General features: G+C 42.3%; 1 long non-coding RNA gene across 1 annotated transcript; it reads left to right on the forward strand.

The window, feature by feature from the left end:
• Window positions 1–10,476: 10,476 nt before the first annotated feature.
• LOC308470761 lies at window positions 10,477–13,481 on the forward strand. Its single transcript, XR_013982637.1, has 3 exons — window positions 10,477–10,667; window positions 11,542–11,792; window positions 13,379–13,481. It is a non-coding gene; the product is annotated as an uncharacterized lncRNA (long non-coding RNA).
• Window positions 13,482–25,806: the final 12,325 nt, after the last annotated feature.

A 25,806-nucleotide genomic window follows, 5' to 3' on the forward strand; every position in this document is an offset into this window, starting at 1 on the left:
GCTGGATGAAAACCAGAGGCTTAGCAGAGAGGAAGGAGTCCTTGCAAAGTGATGAATAGTTAATACATTTTTAACGCTGATGAGCTACAGGCAGGAACTGCAACTGTGTGGTTAATGGGCAACAGCAGGTGGAACAGGTGAATCCCAGGCCAGTGCATCGTGTCCAATGAGCCATGAAAGGCACCTGGACGATATTGTTCTAGAGTCAGAGAGCTGCCCCTTGCTACGAAGGTGTTTGTCGGACTGGTCATTATCCAAAATCACTTCCAAAAGAAGGCAGACAGCTTCTGACAAGCAGGCTGAGGCAGAATAAGCGAAGAGAGCATGGGGGCATTGTGTGGAATGCTACAGAACAAGCGCTGATCTGGGAATGCTCATGTGTAATTTAGCTGTTTAAAGGTTAAACATTCTTTAATGGCCCTTGACCTGCTGTCAGTCATCTCAAGTTAGTTGCGGCTGAACTAAATTGCAACAACCTTATCGGGAGGGACTCCCTGTCCCACTACCAATTATGGGAAAGAAACCCACATCATTTGGCTGTTTTGAGTGGTCATTCCTATTACTATATTAGTTGTAAACTTTGAGGCAAGATTTCTGTTTTGTGCACTTGGATTTTGCCAGATAGCACAGTTCCAAAACTCACAATATGTGAACATTTGCCTGATTCTCAACCGGCATCCTGGTGAAGTGGATATACTTGTGATTGGATAGGTGCAAAATTGCATACTCTTGACAGGTTAGTGTGCCTAATGTAGCAGACATCTCATGATGATAGCAGGTCTAGCCCAGAGGGACAATGGGGAGAGTGGGGGAAGCTATGGGTCAGCAATGACTTAGCCATGACAGATATTGCTTTGCATTGGTCTATCATGGGTTGGTGGAGGGTCCACATTTGTGTGACTTGAGCCTGAGGGAGGTCCTCATCAAATTCAAACTGCTTCAACCTCTCGGCTCATAGTCATTTCTTGTTTTTGTCCCAGTGAATTACAACACTCCAGGAAGCCTCTCTCGTTTAGCTGTTCACAGGGCGCAGACCGAGCAGGGGCCTGAGGAAACTGTTTCCCTTGTTAAAATAAAGGCATTAGTTTAATATGTACCAGGAGAGGATAGGGAGTTCTCTTGTTAAATGTTTACCAATCAAATCCTGATGAGGACTTGCTTAGAGTAATTCGGCTTTAAGCTGTGGCCTGTCATTCTTGGCAAGCATTCTCACAGGGCCATGCAGACCAATTATCAAGGTTGGAGGCAAGCACAGCATTAATACTTAGACTGTAGTATCTTTGCTTAGTAGCAAATACCACTTTAAAATGGATGAACCATGATAAATACAGATATTTTCACTCTATCTATAGAATATCTGTAGCTCTTCACTTTTGAAGACTTATATCTGAAGATATAGACAAGATGTAAGCCACATCTACCTTCAAGAGATTAAATTAAACAGAGAAATGCATTGTCTGCTGAATGATAAGAGTTTGTGTCAATGACACATGACAGAATGTATTATCCTAATTCCTATACAGTGGTACCTCGGGTTATAGACACTTCAGGTTACAGACGCTTCAGGTTACAGACTCCGCTAACCCAGAAATAGTACCTCGGGTTAAGAACTTTGCTTCAGGATGAGAACAGAAATTAACCTGAGGCCCCATTAGCTAAAGTAGTACCTCAGGTTAAGAACAGTTTCAGGTTAATAACAGACCTCCAGAACAAATTAAGTTCTTAACCCGAGGTACCACTGTAGTGCATAATGTGCTTGAAGGGAACCACAGGTAGCTATGGGGAGAATGGCTTTATATAATACTGTTTCTTAGATGGAGGAGTCCCCTAGGTGGCTAGTAGAACACACACACACGATATAGATATAGTATGGTGGTGGTTGTCAGGTTAGACAGGAATTTATCTTGTGTGGCAATGACAAACCAAAGCATGCAAAGGACTGATACTCCAAAAGTTGGAGTATGGTCTCCTAGGTTGGAGTATCAAAAAAGCAGGACACCTGTCTGGATCAAAGTCCCAATGTCTTTCAATGCAGGCTTTTAAAATTCTAACTGAAAGAACCATAGACTTCCCCAAGCTGAGGTGTTCTTCCATCCAGGACCTTGAACCTCCATTTTCTTCTCCAACCCTCCTAACCCAAAAGGTAGGATTACTAGGAAAGTCCTCACAAGGCAGCCTGATGGGAAATGGCATTCCTGACTCACAGCCCTATTAAATTCTATAAACAACAGTAACATTAAAGACACACAGATTAATGTTAAGGATGCCGTTCCCTCCATGTGGATTTGAGAGACCCCCAAGATAATAACTAAGCAAGTAGGGCTAACCCTTTAAAATAAACAGGCAGCCTGGGCCTTGCCTGATGTCTACTCCTGCAGCCTAGCCAAAATGCCTTTCAAAGCCCTGGAAGCCTTCTTCCCTTCTTTTCTGCATTTCCTGCCCCTACCCTAAGCCAGCACACAATAACTTGAACGGGGCACTGAGTTGGACCCTAGATTATGGCTGCCCAGTGGCACCTGGGAGCCCCAGAAGCCACATCCGAGGCTACCTCCGAGGCCCCGTGAGGCCTCAGGCATGACTTCCTGTGCTGCGCAAGGACCTGGAAGTCACGTCCGAGGCCCCATGGTGCGAGTGCCAAGCACCCACAACAAAAAATTTGTGAGTGCCTGAGCACCTAGAGCTCCCTATAGTTGGTGCCAATGAACTTGAAAATCTGGAATATCCTTAAACAACAGGTCTAACAGACTTTCCAAGTGTCCCTATTTTCCTGGGTCAGTCCCAGATTTACAGATTTGTTCCCAGAATGTCCCACTTTTCCCTAGGACATCCCTTTTTTCATTGCAGAAGTGTCGGAGGGTATGGAGTTATACAACACCCTAAGTCAAGGAGATGAGTAACTATACAACCTTTGGAATACATGTGAAGGCAGCCTTCATCAGAGAAATGTTGGGGGGTCTGAGTATAATAAAGCCATATGGGTTGTGTAGGCATAGATTTTCCTTAAAAGAAATCCTAATCACACATTCTAGAGAAGAACATGAAAAGCATATAAACTGGGCTCAAGCAGAATTAAAAGCTTACTTGGGGGGAGGTGGAGAAATTTCCTCACATTTTATCTGTTTAAAACATGCCCTATATTCCTCAATCCGTGTTTGTTGTTCACTTTTGTGGGAACAAAGACACATTTTCTCCAGATCTAAGCATCTGAAAATGGTGGTGAATCTATTGCTTGCAGTACTCATTAAAGCCACTTGTTTTTGTCAAAACAAACCAGTTTGGAGAGAGTTTGGTAGCCTAGCTGGCAGTTCATCGTGGCTTCTTGCACTTTCTTAGGTATGAGGGTTTACAGTTATATAAAACTTAATGAATCAGTATACTTTAGATTTCCTTCCTCATACATATGGGTTCAATTAATGTCCCTGTTTGCTTATTTAAGTGTTTTCATTAAATTGCTTTACTGTATTTTCCCCTGCAACTGAAAGGGAACATGGCGGAGCTTATGCCTTCTGTCATCATCTTTTTAAGCTGAGCTTGTCCTTTGTTCCAGTGCTTTTCCATATAAAAGTGCCTGCCCTTTATTAGGGGGCTGCAGTGCGCGCCTTGCATGCTCAGATCTGCACTGCAGATGCATAGATAAAAGCTCTGTGCATGGGTGCTCATGACCAGGGGTGCTCATAGTTTGCACATAAGCATACAATCACCTAGTAGTTTATAAACCTTTTACAAGAACAAGTTTTGCTTCCCTTCCCTTCCCTCCCACAGCTCTGCCTCCAGCCTCACAACTGCTCCTGATGTGCCAAGCTCTCCCTATGTCTTGTTTAAGTGACATTCAAGGCTAGAGTTGTAGCTTACTAGTAAACCATCTCCCAGACATGCAGGAGGTACTTACTTGGTGCCCCACTTACCAGGGATTAATCCCTAGTGCTTCTGAACTGACTTCCAAATAGGCATGGTTAGGCTTATACTGTTAATTAACTTTACCAAACCCCACACCCTTTAGATCTAGTCTCCTAATGTAAGGGTGTGTGTTTCTTCCTAGCTTTTGATAGATTTGGGACAGGGAATCTGAGGTTCAGTAGTTGTATCTTCTTCCAGCAATCTGGTCCTTTGGAATCTGCACTTCTGATCTTGTGGCTGCCATGGATGAAGAAGGAGGAGGAGGAGAAGAAGTTGGGGCTGGGCTTAGCAACTATCTTTAGAATTCAATCTGCCTATGTAGAGAGGACTTGAAATTTTCTTCCAAATGCTCATTTAACCACCATATTTTCCGAGAAAAGCTTACAAACGTGGCTTCAGGGTCCTCTAAATGTTGTTAAAAATCATAAGGTAAATTTGAAGGGTGGGAATTAGTTTATTAGTTTTGAAAACTCTGAGTACTGCTGTAACTACTCTCATGATATTTGAAAGCCTGAGTTATGATGTTTAAACATGTGGTGTTAACAATACCATTTACCTCCCCACCACAGCAGTACCTATTTATCTATTTGTACTGGTGTGCTTTTGAACTGCTAGGTTGGCAGGAGCTGGGACAGAGCAACAGGAGCTCACCCTGTCACGCAGATTCGAAAGACTGACCTTCCAATCGGCACGCCCAAGAGGCTCAGTGGTTCCATCCAGGAGTCATTCACCTTTTACCTTAACCTTAACAATACCCCTGGGCTCACAGAACCTGCTCCAATACCCTCTCTCATTTTGGATACAAGGTTTTATTCTATGCTGTTGTTGGTGGTGATGAATAGCGGGTGGCGCTGTGGGTTAAACCACAGAGCCTAAGACTTGCCGATCAGAAGGTTGGTGGTTCAAATCCCCGTGACGGGGTGAGCTCCCGTTGCTCGGTCCCTGCTCCTGCCAACCTAGCAGTTCGAAAGCACGTCAAAGTGCAAGTAGATAAATAGGTACCGCTCTGGCAGGAAGGTAAATGGCGTTTCCGTTCGCTGCTCTGGTTTTCCAGAAGCGGCTTAGTCATGCTGGCCACATGACCCAGAAGCTGTACACTGGCTCCCTCGGCCAATAAAGCGAGATGAGCGCCGCAACCCCAGAGTCGTCCACGACTGGACCTAATGGTCAGGGGTCCCTTTACCTTTAACTAACCATGTCTATTCAGAAGCAAATCCTATTGAATTAAGTGAGGCTTATTCCCAAGTAAATGGGGATATAATTGCAGCCTGAATTGAGTGGGCAGGAGAAGCATCCCTGCTAACAGGATCAGGTTGAGGGTAGACAAGCAGGTAGTGGTTCCAGTTCTTAGCAATACTTTTCCTAGATTCAGCATGTCTGTTTAGATTTCTTTGTAGACTGTGCTCTTAGGCCCAAGGAGTAGTGCTGCAAACAGCAGACACTGGAAATACATTTAAAATGTAGTAGTGAATGATTTCAAGTAAGCAAATAATCTGGTTCTTTAATGTCTCCCAGGTATGATAGCTCAGATGTGCATGTGGAGCTCCTTTGACCTGATGAACAAATCACCTATTACCATCAGGTAAATCAAATACTGCAGGGGGATCCAATTCGCCATTGCTTTTGATGCACCATTATCGCTGTCCCTTGAAATGGCTGGGGATCTATGTGCAACTCTGCACACTCTGCAACTATCTCCATTATCCAAATACTTACTGCTTTTTAATCTTCCTCTGTAAAACTAAATTATGTTAATTTAGGAAGAACTACCGTAGCTGTTTTGGCAGTTGCTAAAAATGTGTACCATGAATTGGGAACTCTGCAGTTAAACTATCCCAGTCCTTGGAACAGCCACAGCAGTCACACCAGCTGAAGGCCTAAGTATCCTAGAAACATAGAGTTGGAAGGGATCCTGAGGGTCATCTAGTCCAACCTCCTGCAATGCAGGAATATGCAGCTGTCCCTTATGGGAATCGAAACTGCAACCCTGGTGTTATCAGTACCACACTCCAACCAACTGGGATGCTCTTTGAACGCCTTGGGAAAGTGCTAGAAACATACCAAGTATTAGTAATAACTTGTATCTAAATTACAAAACCTTTAAACAAGCCTTAAATGCCTTATCTGCTATCTCTTTATGAAGTCTCTACCCTTGATTCTTTGTCTCAGCTGTTGCAGCAACACAATGCTTGTCAAATAAGCAGCCCAGCCATCTACAATTTAAAAAACATGCTTGTAAGGACTAAGTTCATCGCCCCTTCCATAATCAAGGGATATTCTTTTTCTTATCTTACCTGTCCTTCAGATAAAGGCCAGTTATCCCATCCTTACTTTCATCTAACAGCACTGGTCTTTGTTCATAGATAGATCTTAATGATTTGTTTGAGACAATGGCCATGCTTAGCATAATAAAATTGTCCCCTTGAACCCTGGGCTGATAGAGGTAAGCACATGTCTTCTCAGTAGCTATTCTTCCAGTTCTGTGATTCTATTATTCTGTTGCTATTTCAGTATAATGGCAATCATAGGTTACTTTAGTGCTATTCTAGAAAAAGAGGTGCTGGAACTCACCATTAACACCTCCCTCATTCTCTTAGAATGGCAATGGCACCCATCTGAGAGGTGCCGGAACTGAGTTCCTGTGAGTTCCAGCTGAAGAAAAGCCCTGGTTATATGTAACATTTTCCCTTGGTGAGATTTGATCTGATGGTAGTCTCTTTCCCTGTTGAGGTGGAGGACCGATGACTGTGGTCAGCCCCTAGAAATTAATGGGATCACAAGGATTCCTGAATGCTCCGGGGATTTTCTGGTTGCATGTCTGATGCTCCCATCAAGGCTCTCACCTCACTATGGAATGAAGAGATGGAAAGCACCATTGATAGGATGGCCCCTAAGTAGGGAACAAAGAATCTGTTAATTTCAGTTCTGTCAGTTTCTAATTTTCCAATCTTAAATTGAGTTCTCCAGTTTTCTGCAGCAGTTTGGCTATTCCAGGAATTAGAAAAGTCTTGGTATACAACCTGCTCCCCACCCCCCACAGCTCATAACACTACAAAACCCAAGAGTGAGCAATAGTCTGTTAGATAGCAAATATTGGTCATGGGGAAAATCTATTGAGGTGTTTTGTTTTTTTAAATCGTAAGTGAATAAGGTTCCAAATTTCACTCCAAACACCCAACATTTTCTCCTCCAAATTGATAGAAATATATATTTTAAAACCCCAGACTTTCCCATCTAAGGTGGGGAGCAAGATTGCCAGAATCTTTGAGCTTGTCTGAAGTGATATGATAGAGTAAACATGTATTCATTCACCAGTGATGCACACTGAACTAGTAAAATGCATGCACAGCTGATGGATCTATGTGCCTGTTTCTAGTCAAATAATTGGCAAGAGCTCTGATCAGCTGTTCTGGGGTGGGGGACTAAATCCAGCCTTCTGTTTCCCACTCCCTAACAGCTGATCAACAGTGTCACTTATTTTATGGCCAAGGCTATGTCCTGGCAGCTGAATCAGGGCAGGGACTATACACACAGAACCCCTTTGTGCACATAGTTTTTCATCCAACGACAGGTATTTGCATGGAAGTCCCCTAGCTGGGATGTATGAGAGTGATGTAGGCTTATCCTATGTAAGAAGTATGGTCAAAGTAAACTAATTCATGTTTAAATATGTGTTAACTCCTGTCTACCTAAGAGTGTTATTTGACATGTTTAAAATGTATAGTTAAACCACATTAATTCCTTATGGAGCCATTCAGCAGTCAAATCTACTATCATGCTGTTATTAAACAAACAAAATGTCTCGCACAAAATGTCTAGGAAGACTTGAAAACAAGCAGTTCGAGAGAGATCCCTCCCTATTAAATGAGATATGAGTTTAACCATAACAGGAGTTTTAGTTATTTGCCTAAATTTAAATTGGGATTTACATCAGACCCAGAAAAAGACGTCCGCTGAACTTGATCAAAACCATTATACAGACTTCTTTTTAAAAAAACCTCTAACAAGGAAAACTATTGACGAGACTGCATTATCTGATTAACCATCCATTTGAATTTGATGGTATTCGTAAGACTTACAAATAAATGTTCTTCCTAACTTTGTTCACTTTCAGCAGTGAGAACTACTCCACTGTAATGGTTGTAAAGTAAAATAAAGGTTGAGACTGCCACCTTCTGCCTCATCAAAGCCTGATTCACACAGTTGAAATTCAGCAATGCTGTTATGTCTTCATGTGCTCCATACTAGACATACGGTGCACTGTGGGATACAGTTCTTTCCTCTCAAAGGGGTAGAGGGTTGTGGATGTTGTGGGAAGAGGAGCTTGCTGGCTTATAATGTTTATAAAGGTCCCAAATTTCAAACATGTGAGCAACTTCAGTCTGCCACAGAGTGTGTCCACACATGCAGGCAGCCTCTCTCTTATCTTCAGAGGCAGTGCTTCTTTTGAGGGAAACCTGAATAAAGTAAACAAATGAGCACAGGATTGATTCTTCTGCCCTTAACCTAAAATGGCCAGTTGGTACACTCTAGCAGTTCTTTAGTACTCTAAGCTCAGCCACAGAAATATGAGCGATGGTCACAGTGAATCTCTGGAACTGTTCACAACTCTGAACTTTTTTTCCCAAATGCGCCCATCCTGCCTAGCTACACAGGTCTCTTTTTAGGAGCACAGGAAACTGCCTTATATCAAGTCGTATTGTTGATTTATCTAGCTAAGTGTTGTCTACACTGACTGGCAGTAACCTGCCTTTCCCATCTCTTATCTGGAAATGCCGGGATTTGAATGAACCTTGTACCTCTTGAATGCAACACATGTCCTCTATCAATGACTTACTGTCCTAGGGCTCAGCTCATGAATTACCTGACTGACTAGCTTAAAAACATTATTTGATCTCTCTTCACTCACTTTCGCTCTTCTTCAGACAGAGAGCGCTTGTTTCCTTCATTTTGCCCTGTTAGCAGCCAGCTGTCGGTGTTAAATGTCAGGCCTGACTCATATACGGCTCTGTCCAGGTTGATGCTCAAGCCATGGCATTTTGTAACAAGCAGATTGTTCAATATGGAGGTGGTAAAGTACGAGTGTATTATTTCTGAGGCCAAAGTAGAATCGGTGGGCATCGCTTGCTCCACTCATTGCATTTACATTCAATTCATACTGGCTTCTTTTTATTTTTAAGTCACCACATAATGCCTCTGTGTTCAGATGATGTTTGAGGTGAGATTGCGGGTCAGACATTCTGCTGCTGAGGTAAACCATGGGTGTCAAACAGCTCTTTAGATCTCACTGCAATCCCTTATTAATGAAGTATTGAGTGAGGGAACATATTTGATTAACTTTCCCTTTTCCTAGAGTCTACACCAAATATGAGGACACGGTGGTTAATATAGCTAATGCAGCATAGTGGCTAAAAGCCTGAACTATGGACCTGGAAGTCCCCACCAGAGCTGCAAATTGTAAGCAGTGAAAGCTTACAACACGGTGGGGTGAGGCGTGAGGGATGGTGGTGGGAAAATGAAGTACTTGTGGGATTGAGTGTGGGTATGTCTGAATATTCTTAAGGATTGTATGAAATGTATGTTTGTATATTCGTAACATATATGTATTAATGTTGAATTATTTTAATAATAAAAATTATTTTAAAAAAAGTAAGCAGTGAAAGCTTTGGGGATGAAAAGGTTTTGGGGGGGATGTTGCAAAATGCAATATGCCTTTTGGGTTGTTGTTTTTTCGTGTGGCTCACTGCTGCCTCCATGTTTCCACCTTAAAAATAGGACCAACCTTTAACTCGAATCCAAAGGGAGGAAATTTACTCTGAGCTAATAGAGCTGTGCTCAGCCAGCCTAAGAGTGTGAATTTCACTTATTTTTTTTCCATCTTGAAACAAGGCATGCATTTTAAAAATTAAGCCTACTATACAATGAAACACATACCTCTTTGGAAAGTGTCTGTTCCTGATGCCTCCAATTGTAGAATCCAAGCTTTTTCGGGAGGTGGGGTGGGGCAGAATACGCATTTTTTGGTTTTTCAGAAATGATCTCTCAAACACACTATAAATAGACCTTGAACACTTGTCTCATTGCAAAATGAAAATCGTTTGCTTTGAATAGGTTTCAGAATGGCTCAGATACAATATCTTGTGGAGCAAAGATGTGGATCAGTTTGGAAATGTAGACACCAGCTTGGCCTAATCCCTCCCAGCTGCTTTGCTTTGTTTTTGCCCCCAGAAAGAGCCCCTAAAAGTCGTCTCTGTAATCCTGCAAGCTGAAATTCAATCTACACACACACACACACACACACACACACACACCCCCCAAGCTTTGAGCCTCAGGCTTTAGATGTGGGGAACAGGGAAGGAAGAGGTTCACCTCTCCACCGCTCCCAAGGTGGTAAAACTCCTTTCAATTTACAGGGAGAGCCCCCAGAATCCAATTCACATAAGTGCACTAAGAGCAGAGCTTTCAATGTCCACTAATCTAAACAGACAATCGATAGCTTTGAGATTTTTCACTAAGTAGTCATCTTTCTGTTGCTGTTGACAACAAGGACCTTGTTTCTGGTTTCTGTTTCAGCTTATAGCAGTGAAGTTTAGCTCGGGCATCAACCTGACTGGCAAGCCAAGTTTCACACACGGTTCTGATTGTGAACCCTAAACAGCCATGTATGTCGTAGGCTCTGCTACCTTTAGATGTATCCCAAGAAGAATTTATGATCCTTTCCTAAGTGTTTCCCATAGGATTTCTCTCCAGCTCCATCCTTCCAAACACGGGTAAGCGATAGGAATTCTACAGGCTGTTCTTTGCCCTTTTACTTTTGGTGTTATAGCAACTGAATCAGCAGCTATTCATTGTGTGATGAATTACCTGAGCTGCTTGGCCTCTTGATACTTCATTGGTCCAAAAGCTTTTAGGGTTTATTTTCAGTTTTATGACACTTTTCAAATGCAGGGTTTTGGTGTTTTTTCTAACCCCCTCACCCCTGCATATGTAGGCAAAAAATAAAATAAAAATTTAGCAAACAGAATTCTTTTGGCCTGGAAAAGGGGAAAAACTAAAAACTGAAAAACAGAAGCAGGAAATGGAGGGTCATAGCTCATGCACACGTCTCGTTTATACTGAGCAAGAATGGTTCTATGATATTTACATGAGCTTAGTGGATGCTAGATAATGGCAACAAAAAGGTGGGGTATTATTTTTCTGCTCTTGTAGCAAGGGGTGGGAGGGGGAATTTGATTCAGTTCACATTTAAAGGGGAGCTTCATAATTTGCATTTTCCAATACAACTTGAGGACCGAAACACAACCTGCCATGGACTGGCTGGATGAAGGGGGGTGGTAGGCACCAGCCAGGGAATCACTTAGGGGACTCCCAGTGGGAGGAGGCTCAGAGCCAGGAGACTGGTGGTGGGATGATGATGTCGAGTGGTCAGAGGGAGAAGAAGGAGCAGACTGGGAGGAGGAGGTGTCAGAAGCTGAAGAGGGAACAGGGTTTAGTGAGCAGGAAGAGGCTGGGGCAGAGGGCAGTTCGAGGCAGAAGCAGGGCTGGGGAGGAGTGGGACCAGGAGGCAAAGAGGCTGGCTGTGGAAGAAGCCAAGGGGTCTCCCCCTCCAGTTGTAACCAGCTCCCATCTTCCCTGCTCTCCTAGAACATGCAGAGAAATGAAACTGGCAGAGAAGAACGGAGTTGTACGCAGACTCTTTGTTCTGAGGGCACCATCATATGAGCGAAACTCTGCTCATGGAACTTGGCTCCAGCCCACCGACTTCGAAAGAGTTTGAGCCGTAATCATTTTTTAATACGCTAATACTAATGGCAAAAACGAAGCTCTCTGCGCAGAGCGAAGGTCAAGTTCTGCATGAAGAATGTTGGTTACGGCACCACCTGAAATGCCAAACTGTGAGTAATGAGGGTAATTGATGGGTGCAGTGTTCTCACAATAGGCAGACTCTGGAAAACTGGAGGGCTTTCCTTGTTGTTACAATAACATCACCAATAAAGAGCCAGGGTTTTGCACACACTGTACTTGCAAGTGACGGGAAGCACTAAGGCACCGGCTCCGTTCCAAGACAACACGTGTGATATCTGTTTGGCAAGTGCTACAACATGTGTTCTCTCTTCTGTTTGACTTTTCAAAGCACTAATGGCCTTACGAGTCAGAGGCCTGCCATTGATTTAAATGGATTCTGGACCAATGCCATAAATTCGTGACTCAACATAGACGTTTGCACCTCAGACCCTGCCGTGGTCCTTTGCAATGACAGTTATTGATGCACAAGGTTAGGGCTATTCATGCAATAACAAATATCTCTTTGGTAAGTCCCAACAACACTATTTCTGTTTAACATTGAAATAGTGTTGAATGGCTGCATGTTATCAGTAAAAATAAAGGGACTTTTTTCTATTCTTAAGCCCTCTGTAGTACTATATCCTAGTGCTTCTTTTCTTGCTGCTGGTTGGAGGAGAGATGAAGGGCTGGAATTCATTTTGCAATTAACCATTATGCAGAAAGGACATATTAAGAGTTCACCCATTGGGAGCTTGGTTATGGAGACCAGTCTTATGACAGGCAAATGAAAGACAAGATAAGGACCAACTGGCTGGAGGATGTGGCCCCATGGCCAGTGCTGAATATTCTCTACAGCAGAGGCACCAACTTGCAAGGGCGAAGGGAGGGGCAATGTCGTGTGTGTGACGTCCTGACATCCCGCACAGGACATCAGGACATTGGGAGGAGCTGGGGGCAGAGCTGAACATGGGGCCCATATGGCTCAATGGCCGGTGGCTCCTCCTCCTCTTGGCGCTGCCACTGGCGAAAGGCTGTTTCGGAAAAGAACAACAACAATAAAAAAATGTTTCAAAATCAATGGTTAAAATCAGTGCAGTTTTGAAAGGCTCGGCCCACCATCTTGATTCAAAATGATGTCCAATTGTATCCAAACAACGATGGAAATCTGCTCCTTGGTCTCATGAGCCAAAATCTGATTACAATATTTTAGGAGGTGTCCAAATGCAATGCAGACAAGCAGCTTTCCAAAATACATAGTAGATCCTACTCTATCTAGATAAACAGTATTCTTTAAAATATACTTTCACTCCAGCTTATTTCTCTGATCAGTGTGTGCAAGCTTTAATGCTTCCATTTCCAAACTTTCACTTTGAACATTACATAATTCAGAGATTTTGCATAAACTGAAAGAAACTGTTCGATTCAGGGCTAGTCCAGCCATTAAATAGAGTGGCGTTGTCTTTGGCACCTGTTTTGGGGTGTCATGAAATGGCAGCAAAATCTTGTTTCATTTATTATTGTTGTGTTTTTACTCTCAGGAAGAAATACTTGTTCTATTTTCTACATCAGGTACCAAAACTATTGACTGGCACAATGCATGGTGACAGCTGAGGGTGCAGGAGGGGGGGGTGCATTTGCTTTTTGTCACAGCTCTTTGGATATTTTCAAACTTCCCTGTTTCTTTCACTTGATGCAGAACATGAAGGAATCTGAGAAGAACGACACTGAACAGGTATAAAGTGAGAAGGGGACCTAAAGCGGGAAAGCAATGAATGTTCTTGATTCTTTCCCTCCTTGTCTTTCTCCTTGAAACTGCCTATCCCGGAAATGACTCGCAGAATCCGTGACCAGGGAGAAGAGTCGGTGGAAGAAGATTGGAAGAAATTTAAAGATTATTTACAGAAACATTGCAAAATTAAGGAATGTTAGAGTGATGTTGGATTGAAGTTAAGTGGCTTCTAGCTGAACAGGTTTTAAAGCTATAAATATATCAAGATTAAGGATTAGGACCAAAAAGACTAAGAGAAATGGAAAAATTGGTTCAAATAGGTAAAAATCTAATGTCATAATATATTAAGATTTAGAACTGGAATTAAAAAGGAGGGAAAGAAATTGCTGGGCTTATAAACTGAATTGGAATACAAAAGAGGGAGGTATGAGGAAGTCCGGGAAACAAGTAAATTTAAAAGAGGTTATGAAAGGACGGAACTATTTTTAACTGTTTTTTCTTTTTTCCTTTTTTTTCTTTTTTCTATTTTGTACTTTGTATTTTGTATGATGTATTTTTCTTTGTTTTTGTTAAAATTTTCTTGTTTATTAATGTGATTTTATTCTTTCTGAAACTTTAATAAATATTAATTAAAAAAAAAAAAGAAACTGCCTATCCCAGCTGCTGGCTTCTGATCAAAGATAGTTGCTAATGGTAAACAACTGTAGTCAAGGATCTATGGTAATGCACTGCAAATCATCAAGAGATCTTCCGGTTGACCTCAATATACCTTCTGCCCACGCTTGATGTAGAAGGCATATCAATTGAAAAAGGTACTGCTTAGCTCTCTGCTTTCCACTGTTTCTATGCAACACATTTAACCTTGCAGTATGTTCAAAACATCTTAATTGACCTTCTCAAGGTTATACTCTTTGTAGTCAATTAACATTTGCAGAAAGATTCATTGTGGGATGTCTCCTAAGAGATTTCTAGCAAGCATCTATATTATTCAGCGACTGGATTTATGTAGGATATGCTACACTACCATGTAACGGGAATGCGGAATAAAATTATACAGTTTTATAGGGCTGAATTTCATGTCTCAGGAGTCTTCCTACAAGGGGCCTTCATCAATTTGGAAATTTGACAGAATGCAATAAAAGATCAAGAACGGTATGGAAGACATGAATTAGGAACTCTTATTTTTCCTTTCTTGTAAAGCAAGAACTAGAGAGGGCAGGATGACATTAATATGTATTGGGTTTAATATAATTAGGTACCTTTCCGTGCTGTGAACACTTCGGGAACCCACTGTCAAAATATGTTGTCAAGGCTGTATCGTTCAATTCAACACAGATTTAAACAAATTCTTCGTGATTAAACCCTTCGTTGGCAGAGAGCCAAGATGACTGGGGGATGCAATTTCATAGTCAAGTATTTGGAAATGTCTGCTTTGTAAAACAGATGAATAAATGTAAAGGGATGGATTATTCCATCATTGGACTGAACTATCAGGCACTGACGGTTGCCATAGATAGGACATTGAGCTAGATGACCCAGATGTACCCAATTTCTTAGGAGCAGTGCTTTTTTCTGGGGGAACGCAGGGGTACACATACCCCTAAACGTTTTGTGGATCTTTGTACAGTTGTCCATTTACCGTATTTATTTCCCCCGATTTGAACTATAAAATGGTGGTTTTCTTGAGTCAAAACAGGGAGAAGTGCCATCTTGTTCTTGCCTCAGGGAGCAAAAGGTCTTAGGCTGGCCTTGTGTCCATCCTAGAACCCAGAGACATCTGGAGGGCTACAAGTTCTCCACTCATGTTTTAAAGTGTCATCCTCTGCCTCTTTTTTGAATCCTTAAAATGCTGCTGGTGGTTATCCTAAAATGTAAAAAAGTGGCAGTTGCTCCCCTGCTTTTTAAAAATTATTGTTGGTTTTCAGAATTGAAAAAAGCAACTGCTTTGCATAGCTGCATTAGAGTGACTCTGTTCCAGTTCCACATACTCCTATGCAGTTCTTCTTTTTCTAAAAAAATATGTTTAGAGGTACTCTCATTCTATGTACAGAAGCCAACTGGCCTTCAATGGAGCCTTGCTTCAACAATTGTGACAAGAGAGCATCCTCCACAGCTCCTGAGGCAGCTGGGTACTTTGTGGGGATGACAGCAGACTGTACAGCATCCAGAAAAGGAGAATGGAACTGTGGAGGGAGACCAGGCTCTTAGCAGCATCCCTGCCCTTGAGCTGCGCTATGTACAGAACTGGTGAATGTATGTAAGCTCTCAGCACACAGAATAGGTTAATTCCGGGAATCTGGGTCAGGAGTAGCAAGGCATCCTGCTCCATCTCTACACATTCTTCATATACAGTTTCTGACCATGTGGAAAGAACTCTGTGTAACCCCCGTGAAATATACTCGGAGTCGAGAGTGGATTTCATGCCGATTCAGCTCATAGTGGTGAGGAGGAATGGAAGTTCCCCCACAATATCTGCTATATATACATTATTTACACAATGGGCAGCACGTGATTGGCTAATTCTGGGATTCTCCTGTAGGCCAATCAGGTTGTGGATTCACTTCCACCTGGAGCTGGATTGGGTGGCTCCTGAGGACCAATCATACTGCTGCATTGTTCTAGGACCAATCAGACTGCTGCATTCTGAATCCTATTGTTCTAGGACCAGTCAAACTGCTGCATTTTGGATCCTATTTTTCTAGGACCAATCAGACTGCTGCATTTTGGATCCTATTCAACTCAGTACATAACACCCCCCTTTAGCCATTTTTGCAAGACTGGAAAGCAAAGAGAGGTATGCAGCTGAAGCTGTTTTATTTTACAGCTGTCTTAACTGAAAGTAGTTTTCAAATCTCTATCTATCTATCATCTATCTATCTACCTATTATCTATCTATCTATCTATCTATCTATCTATCTATCTATCTATCTATCTATCTATCATCTCAAGGCTATTTTCAATGCCTTCTCAGGGTGTGAAAAGAGAAATGTTTGGGAACAGCCCAAGATCAAGATGCTTCCGTTAATGCACTGATATATGAAGCATGTGTAGGAAGTGCTGGTCCTAATGTTGTTTGCTAAACACCATTTTTGTTTGCAAGATCACCATGTAATTTAATTTTCAAAAACTACATGAGTAAACCTTGATTTAGGAGTCAGGACCTCAAGTTGTTTTGAAGGTATCAAACTCATGTTTCACATGCAGCTTCCCAATCTGGAGAGAAAATCTTGTTTTAATCAGTAAAGCCATTTTGACTTATATAATTTGAAAATAGAACTGGTGCCATTGCAGTTAGCAGCAAAAGCCTAATTCGCCAGCCTAATCTTTTCCAACTTGCAGCAGCTTTTGGAGCAAGATGTTATTACTGCTTTAAAAGAACTGGATCTGGAAGTGCCCTCGTGTGAAAGGTGTCTTCCACCCACAGTAGGCAGGCATCGGGAGCTGTGTTGACATTCTCTCTTTTTTATTATTATAATTTTTATTAGATTTCTGTTTTACATTTTAGAATATTCACTTAAACAACCTTAAAATATCAATGGCTTCCCTTCTTCTCTTTCTATGGTTCATTTTGCACAACATAAATTCCTGCATATTTTATATAAATTAAACAATTCAGCATTCCATTATAACATCCATCAAAACTTATTTACACTGTTGAATTTATCTTAATGCTCCCAATGTTTTCAGTACACAATTTTCCTCTATATAGTCAATAAAAAATTTCCAGTCTTCTTTAAATGTATGTTCTTCTTGTTCTCTTATTCTATATGTTAGGTCCGCAAGCTGCGCATATTCCATCAGTTTAGGTTGCCATTCTTCTTTAGTTGGGACTTCGCTCGTTTTCCATTTGGGGGCTAACAAAACACAAGCCGCAGCAGTGGCAGACATAAATAGCCTTTTTTGACACCTGGGAATTTCTGTCTATGTTATCCCCAACTTTCTCAGCTTATGCAAAACAAGAAGCCCCACCAAGTCAGATTAGTGCCCCTATGAACAAACAGTTGAAGGTGCTGAACCATTTGTGTCCAGAGCTGTAGCTAGGTGAACTTGTGCCCCTGGCAGAACTGTCCAGATTGCGCCCCCCCCCAACCATGGAAAATTAGCTCTTCTTTCTGCCTCTCCTCCAAACCGCCCCCCCCCCGCCCTTCCACTCATTCAATTCACCCTCTATTAAAAACCATTTCTTATGTGGCAAAAATCAATATTTATATTTATGGACATATTTTTAGCCAACTTTGCGCCCCTCCATTGCCTGCGCCCCTGGCGGGGGCCCACCTCACCACCCCCTAGCTACGGCCCTGTTTATGTCTGCCATTGAACCCCTGTGAACTACTGCACTGAGGATCCTCAGCATGCAAGTCAGCGCCAACAAGGTTTTCTGGAAGTAGACTGTATTAAGCCAGGGATGCTGAAACTGTGCCTATACGTGGTGCCAGTAAGCTCAAAAGACTTTTATGCCATTGTTCAATGGCAGAGCACATGCTGTGCATGCAGAAAATCCTCAGTGCATGTGCAGAGTTCCTTTTCCTCAGAACTATCCTCACCACCAAGCATCTAGGATTAGAGGACAGTGCTTTCAGTTTGGCCATCTCCTTTGTTGGAAATTAACCACTGAGTCAAAGATTCTACATCTCCACATTAATATCATCAATAAAAGAACTTGGAAGGTTTGATCTCTCTTTTGTGGTGGAAAAATCCACTCTAGGATTAGACAGCTTTTATCCATGAAGATAATATTGTTATTATTTTCATTTCTATCAATTTTGCCTGCCACAGAATTCATGTTTACTTTCTTCTAGGATGTGAATTGTGTTTTGTTTTGTTTAAATTGCTGCTACATTTGCTACTTCTTATGTAACATCAGAGTCAATTTTTGGCAAAAGCCAACTTGCATAGCTTAATCTACCAATGCGCTCTAAACTGAAATCCATTTTATGGGCAATTCAAACCCATTTTATGGGCAATTTGTGGCAATTATTTGGGTCTACCAAAAATAATGGCTTAGACAACACAAGCATCTCCCCAACAGCCTCTTTTGTGAAGACGGAAGCAAAGAATTCACTTAAGGAATACTCAGAGAGAGTATAGTTAAGTACTTCTCTCTCACCTGGGTGGTCTATAGTGATTCTTTGGCAGACTTCCTTGTTGTGATTTATTTTGACCAGAGAGAGAGAGAGAGAGAGGAAGAACTTTATTGTTGCTGTTTGTGTTGCTGTCTTTAATTTAGTAGCTCCTCAAATTCCTTCTTGGCGTGTTATTTTACTTTTATGTTTAACTTGCCAAATTGTATACTTTCTTTTATTTTTGCTCATTTTTATTCCCAGGCACTTTTTTTAAAGGAGTCTCTCTTGCCTTCCTCAGCCTGGCCTAATGCTTTTTTCATAGCTCTTTTTGTTCTGAGGTGACTCACAAAACCGCAAGAACCCAAAAGTTATCAAAAACACCTCCCTAAAACAGAAGTCTTCACATATTGCCTCCTTCAAATAAATTTTCACAGTCCAGAATGTGGCCTTGCTCAGGCAGGAATCAGGAATGGAGAATGCCAAAAGATGCCTGCAGATATAGCCAGCCATATCCCAAGAGTTTCTAGAAAAATCTAGGGACACAATCTGCCCCGAGGTGCATGTGAGGAAATGGTAAGCATTGAAAGGGGTTCTCCTCCAATTTCTCCAGTCCCAATCTAGAAATGGCTTTTAACCACTCTCAACTCCAACCTGATAATTGCCACCTGCCCAGATTTTAACTTGTCTGAATTAATTTTAATATTTTTTTTAATTAATTGATGTCTGTTTTTATGCATAGTGTGTTGTTTTTATGATGTTAGCCGCTCTGAGCCCGGCCTTGGCCGGGGAGGGCAGGATACATAATTAATAATAATAATAATAATAATAATAATAATAATAATAATAGCCAAACCATAATGCACTCCACAGAAGAGCCCTTAGAAACTGGTGATAGCAAAGGACTGGACCTTGTAGACCTGTTGCTAGTTAGAATAGGGGCTTGACTGAGGGTGGAGGAACAAATGTTAACTTTTCCTTTTTACAGTCAGCCAGTTTCTATACATACTTGCACACTCCTCTGTATCTTCCATCCAGGCAAGCAAACCCTCCAAGTGTCCCTATTTTACCGGGACGTCCCTGATTTAGAGAAGCTGCCCCGGTTTCTGATTTGATCCCAGAATGTACCACTTTTCCTTAGGGTGTCCCTATTTTCACTGGAGAAACGTTGGATGGTATGGCATTATCTGACCCCCAAGCCGTCTGAAGGCAATCCTGTATAAGGAAGTTTTCTTAATGTTTAATGTTCTATTATGTTTTCATATGTGTTGGAAGCTGCCCAGAGTGGCTGGGGCAACCCAGTAAAATGTGTGGGTTATAAATAGTAAAATTATCATGATCGAATGGGACGTCCCTATTTTCATCAGAGAAATGTTGGAGGGGATGGGCAAGCAAGAGGCATTATTGGACATTGTGAATACATTCCAGCCAAGCAAAAACGCTCAAGGAAAGTGTGAAGTGTGGCTGAGGAGGAAGTGTCGTCTGAGGAGAGTCCTGAGGGCTGGATTGAGGGACCTGAGGTTCCCAACCCTTGGGATAGATGGACAAATAGCCTGGCCAGGTATAATACAATTATTGTGTTCCCAAATTGCAGCTAGTCCAGAATGAAGCCTCCCGTGTGTTATCTGGGGCAGGCCAGAGGGAACATATGATGCTGATTTTAAGACAACTTTGTGGCTCCCAGTTGGTTTCTAGGCCCAATTCCAATTTCTGGTTTTCTTTAAAGCCCTAAATGGTTCCAGGCTAGGATACCTCAAGGCCTGCCTTCTCACATATAAGCCTATTCACCAATTAAAATCTTCTCCAGATGGTCTGCTCTGGGCTTCCTCACTACCTTGAGGTTACAGAGAGTGGTTATCTAGGAGCTGGCTTCAAAAATGGTCCCGAGTTTATTTAATTAATTAATTTAACTTGCTAAATTACGACAATTTCTGAATTGATTGAAAGTCAATCCTTCTTTGAGACCCTCTCTGCTGGCTTTCAGAGGGCAAGCAAGGATAGATCTTTTTGTGGGACTTTTAGGGCTATTTCCGGTGACCTTTTTTATCAGCTACTTGTCCCACTTTGCTTGTGCAAAGCTTACACAGAGGTTATACGATGCCTGCTCTTTATTGAGCATTCTTCCTTATTTGTTTGTGGGAGGTTATACAACAATGACATGCATCCTGATGTTCTTATGTGGAATTTATACATCTTCCCATCAATCATTTATCCCACACTTTTAAGTGCATTGCCATGTAACTTTCCTGACGACAAAAGTCTATTTTTTTTAAAAAAATTGTGGATTTGTTGTGCCAGAGCACTTTAATCCGCTTTAATTTCACACACATCAATTTCCAGTATGCAGCTGAATTTCTCCCACAGAATACTGATAGCTAGAAGGTGACCTTGGAACTCTTTAGTTATTTTAAATGTTTGAGTGGAACTTTAAATGTTGTCTGTACTGATTCTGCCTCCCCACTGCTCAGATTAGCTATGATGTTTCTTTTGCTAGATTAGTCTGTCTTTGGTCATGTTTTAAAAACTGCTCTATGGTTTTTACACATGTAGCTAGCCACTTCACAGATCTTTCCAGTCAAAATTGGGTTTAATAGATAAACCAGTAACTTAAAGGGGATTGGGTGTATGTGATGCTACATGCATCTCCCTGCAATTTCAGATTTACAGTGCCATCCTAACCATGTCTATTCAGAATTCAATGGAGCTCTCCCTTGTGAGTGGGGTTAGGATTGCCGTCTAAGGCATGGGAGTCTGTGTAAATGCAGAATGTAGCATTAGGTGGAGACTTCAAAGCTGTTTCACACATTATACAGCAACAAACCTGAGTTTGCCACCAAGTGTGGGAATTCCTGCTAATTCAGGCTCCCCAATGAGTGTTGCTGTAGGATAGACAAGTTTCCAAATACCAAATGCCTCAATGACTTTGGCCGTACATGCTTGAATGAGTCATCTCCCTGTATAAACCAGCCTGGGTGTAAGGATGGGAAAATTTTGATTTATCTTAGTGCCTCATTTTACAGTTCAGTTTTCCAGTTTGTGATACTCACATGAAAATAAACACATTTTTGAAAAGTAATTTGCCCAATAGAATGCATATTTTAATGTTATTTTAACAAAAATGCATTTTCATGCACACTTTACCCTAGTATGTGCATTTTTGTACACATTACAATGGTACCTCGGGTCACATACGCTTCAGGTTACATACGCTTCAGGTTACAGACTTCGCTAACCCAGAAATAGTGCTTCAGGTTAAGAACTTTGCTTCAGGATGAGAACAGAAATCGTGCTTCGGCAGCAGCAGGAAGCCCCATTAGCTAAAGTATTTGGCTGGAGTGCTACATTGCAAAATCGCGTGGATTTTGCGTGATGGCTAAGTTTCAGTTCATGTGCACAAATGAGGCATGTTTACCTTTCAGTGTGAACCACATTGAATTCTCCCCTATCCCTACACGGGTGTTAAGATCTGCCAGGGAGACTCTCTTTAATGCTTGTCAATCAGGAATAGGGCTGGACGATGTAGGGTTTTCAACACTGTGGTGTATCGTCAGCCACACATCGTGGTTTGGTGATATACCGCAGTGTTGAAAAAAGATGCATTGGCCCCAGCTGGCAGGTGAGACTGCCGCAGCTCTCATCGTGGGAGCTGAGGTGCTTTCGCCCTAGCGCCTTGTGGGCTGTGACCAATACAGCTGGCCCCAGCCTGCTGCTCAGCTGGGGGGCGGAAAGGCTCCTGCCCCCAGCGGAGCCAGCCTCGAGTCCCCTGCCTTTCGTGCTGGAGCAGCAAGAACCTTGGGGCTCCTTGGCCAAGCTCCCTCTGCCTTTGCTGGCACAAGGAGCGGGCAAGCTACTTTACCGACTTTCCCACACTCCCTGAAAGCAGCAGTAGCCAAGAGCTCGGAACCTGTCCAGGTGGTTGACTGCCTTTGCCTCCTCCATGTTCAGGTGTGCTGTCTCTTTCCTCTGGTGGGGGGGGTCCTTCACCCCAGGAGAAACGATGCACCCCACCCTCCTGGGCGAAGTCCACAAGACACAGGGTGCAAAGCCACCCTGTCTGTGCCAGAGAGGGGCTGCTGGAGGCTGCTAGCAAGCGTTGGGGCTGCCAGCATCAAAGAGCCCCTACACTGTCTGGCTGCCTTCCACTGCAGGGAGGGTTCGGTAGCAGGAGAAGGCAGCCAGGTGAGGTCAGGGAACTCTCAGCTGGGAAGCAGAGGCTTCCTAGTATATCGCTGGTGAAACCGCCGCCACTTGAGTCCCTCTGCCTTCAGCGCCCAGCTAGTTTGTTTCTCCCCCAGCACGCTGGGTGCTGGAGGCAGATGGACTCAAGTGTGGTGACGGTTTCACCAGCAATATACCACTGAGTGAAGCTGTCATGGCAGTCTGTGCCCACATACACAGATATAGCTATATGCCGCCCGGGCCTAATCAGGAGCTATATACTATGCAGGACTCAGCCTCCATAGCGGCACATTGATTTAGTAATTCTCTCCCCTCTGAAATTTGGTTGGCACCTTACACTCTTTTCATTCAGATGCTAGCCAAAAACCTTGGTTAAACTTGACTCAGAGTCTTAGAAGCTATTAATATTAAGCTGGTGTGTTGGTTTAATGTTTTCTTTCTCTTTTTAGGGTAATTGTTTTTTGTTCTGCTCTTACATTGCTATGGGTTTATATTTTTAAGGTTGTGTTTGCTGTTTCTGACCCTGAGATCTTTGCCTATAGCGAAGTCGATAAATCCTATGGAGAGGTCTATAAATGTTTACATAAATAAATAATAAATATCACATCCATCACACTCACACTTTACATATTTGGGTGTATTGTTGGAAAATGTTAGAAGTGCACCTAAAAACTGTACTATGTGGCCTTTGTGCTTTGAGGATATAATCATTTAAAAAAGCAAATTAATGTAAAGATGAAACTTGGAAGGTATATGAATAGAGACATATCAGTCCTGAGGAAGACTCAGCAGACTTTTAATTAGTTAGGCAGTTGTGCCCACATGTAGCAGAGACAAGGTAAATTACTCAAAATAATGAAAAATATTCAAAATGTACTAAATTTGCATAATGTCAGGTCCTGCCTGCTTTTGGGCTTCCCATATGCATCAAAATACACACAGTTGTACACCGAGCTCCAGATGATTTAGGCTGCAATCCTGAGAGTAAAATCCTCTGATTTCAATGGGACTTACTTTGAGTAGGCATAAGAATGTTATGATTCAGGGACAATAAAGAGGAAGACTAAATCCTAGACTCACTCAATGGCCAGTCTAGTGTAAGAGGAAAATAAATGGGCCAATAATAAAATAAGAATGCACATTAAAAGTACATGACTTTCCCCCAAAGAATTGTGGGAACCATAGTTCCCCACAGAGCTACAGTTCCTAGCACCATTAACAAACCACACTTCCCAGGATTCCTTGAGAGAAGTCATGGGCTTTAAATGTCCACTAAATGTCCTTTTAATGTGTAGTATGGATCTGCTTGACATCCCATCGAGTTCTATGGGTGTACTCTCACATAAATGGCTATAGGGCTGCATCTAAATTTATTGGCTTCAAGGCGGAAGTGGACAAATGTATTAATATCTTGGTTCATGCGAGCATTTATTCAAAAGTAAGTCCCTGTTGACAGGGCTGACTTTCTAATCTGATGCCTTGCTAGTATCCTATTGGAGTCAGGAAGCTTTTCCTCTCCTCTTTCTCAGGCTGCCTTTCTTTGACTTCACCATAACAACACTGCCAGATAAACGGAGCGAAAAGAGCTCTTGGAGAGATGTTTTGCAGCGATCATTTGAGCATCTTCACACAGAAATAGTACATTGAGGCCACTTTCCTGGCTGTGGATCTGTCAACATGGCTGAAGTCTTAGGATATTGGACACAGATTTATGCAGAAAATATGGCAGTTCTCCACATATCACTTCCCATGTGATTTCTCTCTCCCTCCCCACCCCTTAACCAGTAATCAAGTTCAAAATATGAGACTGAAAATAGTTGCAATGGCTACCGCAAATGACGTAGTCACCAAAATAGCCAATTTTTTCATACAGTTGTTGCAGTGAACTAGGTGGTTTTTTTTTTAAGAATGCAAAAAACACAGCGCGTGGGAAAGGCTAGTTTTACCGTAAGATAGTATGTCGTGAAACAAACACGCCAGGCTTACGTATGTATAATTAAATAAACCCCCTTTGTTCCAGAAAGGGGGTTTCCTGATGCTCATGTTTACCTAACCTCACAGTTACTGTATAGTCGCAAATTTGACCTTCTTTGACAATTTGATTCTCCTCTACTTTTCAATTCACAATCCAACACATTTACTAGGAAAGCCTAATTGTTTTCAAAAGGGCTTCAAATTATCCTGAGACTTGGGATGTTAGTGGCTTTAAGTAACCACTTTCCTAGCAATGCCCTCAGCAACAGTCTCAGTAGTGTTATCCTTCTCTGCATGGCTTTGATATGTAAAAATAAATGAAAATAAATGAAGCTATAGAGATATATTGGGAGCACTTCAAACCCTATTGAAGAAATCAGAATTATCATTACTGTTCCTGTGAATGTGTCACTTTACTCCAATCTTGGATAGATTTGGGATCTGTGCAGGAAAGCCAAAGACCTACAGCCACCTTTGCATTTCATGGCTATTTGCCCCCCCCCCCCTTATCCCTCCTCCTGGGACGCAGGTGGCGCTGTGGGTTAAACTACAGAGCCTAGGACTTGTCGATCAGAAGGTTGGTGGTTCGAATCCCCGCCATGGGGTGAGCTCCCGTTGTTGGTCCCTGCTCCTGTCAACCTAGCAGTTTGAAAGCACATCAAAGTGCAAGTAAATAAACAGGTACCGCTCCGGTGGGAAGGTAAACAGCGTTTCCGTGGGCTGCTCTGGTTCGCCAGAAGCGGCTTAGTCATGCTGGCCACATGACCCGGAAGCTGTATGCCGGCTCCATCGGCCAATAAAACGAGATGAGCGCTGCAACCCCAGAGTTGGCCACGATTGGACCTAATGGTCAGGGGCCCCTTTACCTTTACCTTATCCCTCCTCCAGTCCCATCACCCCTCTTTGAATTCATGCTGTGTACATCTCAAGCAACTGAAACTAACGCTTAAAAGGGGATTCTAGTCCATAAAAGGTTCTCTCTGTCAGGAAAGTGTGTTTAGGATTGCAGCCTAAGAGCAAGCCCCATTGAGCTCAAGTTCTACTCAGAACTTATTTCTGACAAGATTCTTTTGTAATTGTGGCTAAATATTTGCCTGAGTATTGCAAGTTTGCTTTCAGCTGTTTATATTGGGGGTGTCAGAGACTCCAGTTCTGTTCTTGGCCTAAAGTGGAGTATTAAAA

This window comes from Podarcis pityusensis (genome assembly GCF_964106645.2).
Source record: "Podarcis pityusensis genome assembly, chromosome: 2".
Lineage (NCBI taxonomy): Eukaryota > Metazoa > Chordata > Lepidosauria > Squamata > Lacertidae > Podarcis > Podarcis pityusensis.